This window comes from Glossina fuscipes, unplaced genomic scaffold (assembly GCF_014805625.2).
Source record: "Glossina fuscipes isolate IAEA_lab_2018 unplaced genomic scaffold, Yale_Gfus_2 112, whole genome shotgun sequence".
Taxonomy (NCBI): domain Eukaryota; kingdom Metazoa; phylum Arthropoda; class Insecta; order Diptera; family Glossinidae; genus Glossina; species Glossina fuscipes.
This window is the reverse complement of record NW_023998455.1, coordinates 49,116-54,045: the sequence shown is the minus strand read 5'-3', so window position 1 is coordinate 54,045 and position 4,930 is coordinate 49,116. Positions and strand designations below refer to the sequence as shown.

Genomic DNA, 4,930 nt, shown 5'->3' with positions numbered 1-4,930 from the left:
TTACCCTTAGCTAAAGCCGTGTGGCTCTCAGTGAAAACAATACAAAAAAAAAACAAGTTTCATATATTAAAAGTGATGCTGACGCTGATGCCTGAGCTTGATCGCTCGAACTGCTATTGTATGCAATATATATATATAATAACTGATTATTATTTTGGTCCATTAGTACTACTAAGACCAGGTGTTCATCGAACAAAAATGAGACACAAATCATTTGCGAACATTATCAACCACCAAAAAAAAAAAAAAAAAAAAAAATATATAGAATTTGGAAAAAAAAAAAAAAAAAAAAAAAATAAAAAATTTTTAGGAAAAAAACTTTAATAACCAGTTTATATAAAAAAAAAAAAATTTCTTTTTTCTTTTGTTTTTTAATTTATTATTACATTTAATCATAGCTGCTGTATAAAAGCCTCTACGATAGCCTTATATCAAACAGTTTCATTTCATAGCTCATCAATCGCACACTGAGGACGATCTTTGCTTAACGTATAAATACGTTGGCAAAGATCATTTCTTTATCCGATAAAATGATTTTTGTGTTAATACGAATTTATTAAAATAAAAAAAAGATAAAAACTCGCCGCATTTTTTTAAATTTTCTTAAAACAGTTCGAAAATGGATTTAAAAAATAGAACAAATTCTAAAAATAAAGTTATAACATAATCATCGATCACCGAAAGTCAGATCCAATTCCAATTAAATATGAAATAAAAATTATCTAAAACTTTGCCAAGAAAATTACGAAAATCAAAGCATCCAAAAAACAAAAAAAAAATAAATAAATAAAAAAAATAGTTTCGTACAAAAAATTAATTTTTTTTTTCATTAAAAGTGCAAAACAAATTTTACTTTATACATATATATATATATAAAAATGTTACCACACAGACACTAATATCAAAATAACATTTTTTTTTTTTTTCTATCTACTTTTTTCCCTACACCTACAGGTAAGTGTTGCAAAAAATAAAATAATTTGAATAAATTTATTACGCATTCGCCAGTTAACGTCGGGGACCGAAAAAAAAAAAAAATATACAAAAAAGTACAGCACTAGTCGGTCCAGTGTGCCCAGTTTGTCCGCGCGCATTCTGCTTTAGTGAAATCACTTTTTCTCTTTTTATCCTGAGAATATGAAATAGACAGTGCCTACCACCTATTAAGTACAAATTAATATTGTCCGTCTGTCCGTTCAACTGTACCGTATTTGAAGCCTATGCGCTTAATGATATTTGTCTTATTTTTATTTCTTTTACTCATCACAAAAAATTAAAGTCATTTCTTCTTTCCCATGATCTATGGATCTATGGACTTCTAGCAATTGTTACAAATATCAGTAAATGAATAGTGGAATGACATAATGCCATAAGCACAATTGACATAAATCAAAAATTTCGACATTTTTTTTTATTCGTTTTTTTTCTAATCTTGCCACTTATAATTAGAAAGTTTTTATATGAAAATGCTATAATGTGAAGTCATTGCTTAAACGCTTTGAATGGGTGATCTTCAACTATAGCTCTCATGAGATCCTACTTGTAATAGTAGAACTAGTAAGATTTCTTGTCTTATCTCCTCAAACGATTTCAAAGCATTTCGAAACATGATATGAGAACAGAAAGCGATAGCTATAATGCGAAGGTCTGTCTTAAAAGAACGATGTCTTCAAATTGCCATAACAAAGCATCCAAACCTTAAAGATTACGTGAACTAAGCCTGTTAATAACTCTGTAATAAGTTCGGAAATTTCGTCTTATTCAACAATCATCGCGATAATATAATTTCAAATCTATTACGGTCTGCCGCATAGTCGATTAGGTAGGAGTCGCGACTGCCAAGTCAGTGTTCACGCGATCACATCTCAATGCGGTGTAGCGCTTACAGATTGAGTACTCACCCACTCTCGCTCCGTATCTCTTTTTTTCCTCACTTCCTGAAGAGCCTCTTCCCTGATTGATTAAATTAGTCCTTTAAGATACCTTGGAAAAAAAAAATCTATTACGGGAGGGTATTAAAAGCATGGCCATGCCTGGTAAATCTAAATAATAAAAAAGCAAATCTTGTTATAGTCTATGGAGTTTCAACCTCTTCATCCTCTCCATCAACCTTTTGTACACATCGCCGAAAGATTTGAAAAGAAAATTGTTTACCAGCCGTAATAATATTTTATTTACTTTTGAGAAAAAAATTTTTTGGGACAGCAATAGCAGCTTCGAAGTCTTAGAAACACGCAGATAGATAGGTCTAGGAGAACTTCAATTCGACTTTTTTAGCTTTTTTTTCTTATATCAAACCGCCTAAAGTACAGTCGCGTAATTATTTAAGTTTGTAATGCCGAGAAATATGCTTGGATTAGTTATTCAATTTTAAATTTGTAATAGCAAAAAAAATTGCGAGTACTTTTCATGATAGCATTCCGAACTCAACAGTCTCGCATTTGTTAGGCAAAAGCATTGATTGATAATCGGAACTAGGACTCGTACGGCCAAAGAAAAGGAAATACACTTAGAGAGTTAATTAAATAAATTCATTTCATTTAGATGATTGGATAGATCATTCAATCGCAAAAAGCACTCTAGACGTACATGCAAAGAGCTGGAGGTCATATTGTTTTGGGATTCTCAGCTGGTGATAGAAGAAGAATTCGATTGCCTGTTCATCAAAATGCTTTCTCCCAAATAACATTTAGCTTTTCTTAGCTTCCAAAATGCTTATCGGACCGATCATAGGCCTGAATCAAATTAAAGTCAATAAAAAGTGCAGCTACCATGATTTAAAATTGTTCGATCGGAACGAAGTCCAATAGTGTTTGTCTTTGAGTCAAACGAAGCCGGTTTACCAAATTCCATCAAAATATCTTAGACATTTGGACCTGTATGTTAAACACAAGAACACAAAACGGACGGACAGACAAGCTTACGTCGCTTCTGAATCAATGCATTCATTTCAAGTCATTCTATGTGTTGCGTGTATCCACTTAAACCTAAAGTACCTACAAACGATGTACGTATACCCTACATGCTTAGCCAAATTACAAAAAATTTTATATGCAAAAAAAAAGAAAAACAATCCAAAGATTCGTTAAGATTAGTTAAAAAATTTATTGACGATCCGTCTATTGAAAGTTTGTTTACAAGTAAAATGTTTATAATCGTTTTGGAAAGAATTTTGCAATAATTTGGAAAGCATTTACGAATGCTGTTACGTCAAACCGTAACATTAAAATGTATGTGTATTTTATTTTCTTAATTTTCAATATTGCGAAGTTTTTTTTTTAAATTTTACGGTTATATTCAAATTTCATCTCCGAAAAAACGCGAGAACTATCTTTCTTTTAATTACGAAATCGGACAGACGGACGGACATATGTACACGCCTAATCTTATCCTTCGTCGAAGTGTATATATCACATGTGAAGGATAAATCCAGCAATTCGCGATTTTCCGATTGAAGGATATAAACCTCTTGACTTTTTTTATACATCTGTCTAAGATTTGATGATAATTTGATTAAAAATTTTGTTCAACTCGGTTGAATCGATCGGTGTCTATTCTATAATTTTTATTTATTGTAAACGAATTCGTTTAAAAAAGAACAACCAACACTTAAATGATAAGAAATTAAAAGTCGACTGACAAAAAACAAGAAATAAGTAATAAAATTATGTTACATTCCGTAAGGAAACTTCTCCTGCAATTAAAATCTCAAATATTGAAATGAATGAACTTATTGCAAGTGATTGCAATGGAACGGTAACTCATGGTGAAACTAAAGCATTTGCAGCATCTTGCATATTTTCAAAAATGAAGTTAACCGATCCCTGGTAACTTTTAATAATCAAATAATATGAATAAGATTCAAAACTTCAATATAACTCTCATAGGCATATTTTAAAGAATTTATAAGAAATTGTGAAAAGTTTCATTTTCGTATATTTTCGATTAAAACGGATTATCATCCTAATATTCACATCACCATATTTGAAGGACATCATCAAAAAAATGTATTTCCTTGAATCGTAATAGTATCCTACAACGTTTGTGGTGCAAGGTTACCATAAGGGGACTTGAAGTAGACCCATTTTTCTTGTATTCCAATCGATTTAGCAACTGATTGTAAGCCTGTCACTCTATCTGTCCGCCTAGGATACTATAAAAGGACTTTTTTTATTCCAATCGATTCAGAAAATTATTTTAAGCTTGTCTGCCTGGACTTGAGATAGACCAATTTCTTATTATTCTAATCGTTTCAGCAAGTGATTCTAAGCTCGTCTGTCTGTCTGTCTGTCCTTTGTGGATATCATAAAAGGAGTTGAGATGGACTCATTTTGTATTATATAGATTGATTCAGCAATTGATTCTAAGCTTGCCCGTCTGTCTGTCCATTTTCTTTTTAATTTTTAAGCCGCAAATGAAAGGCTTTGGCCCAAGGGCGAACTCTTTTGAAAATTATGCGATCATTTCGCACATAACGTCTTATTTTAAAATTTGAATATATGGATAACTGTAGCTTGGTGTAAGACATTTAATGATAGGCATTACTTATCATTGCCGCCATTGTTTATCACGCTTTGACTTTGCTCTTAAGTGATTTTCTTTTTTCTTAATAATTTCAGGATGTCGTCACATTATAGCATTATATCATCATCATCATCGCCAAACCGAAATCAGAAATCGTTTAACAGCAACTTGGAAATCATCATGGGATGAAACTCAACTCAAGAACGGGGGAAAAATATTGAACTTGAAAATTTTTGGAACAGCGTTGTGATGAATAACTCAACACAACAAAAACAGAAACAACAAAATAAAGAAAAAGTTATCAAAATGCATTTGAAAGAAAAACAAAACAAAAAAGCTAAGGAAATTTCACTAAATCGTATATTTTGAAGCCATAAAAACGCCATTTTCTTAGTTCAACAACAAC

The 4,930-nt window shown here is 31.3% G+C and overlaps 1 long non-coding RNA gene across 1 annotated transcript; it reads left to right on the top strand.

Annotated features, from left to right (window-relative positions):
• The first annotated feature begins 874 nt into the window (after positions 1-874).
• LOC119639113 lies at positions 875-4,842 on the top strand. The gene is made up of 2 exons (XR_005247534.1): positions 875-954; positions 4,620-4,842. It is a non-coding gene; the product is annotated as an uncharacterized LOC119639113 (long non-coding RNA).
• Positions 4,843-4,930: the final 88 nt, after the last annotated feature.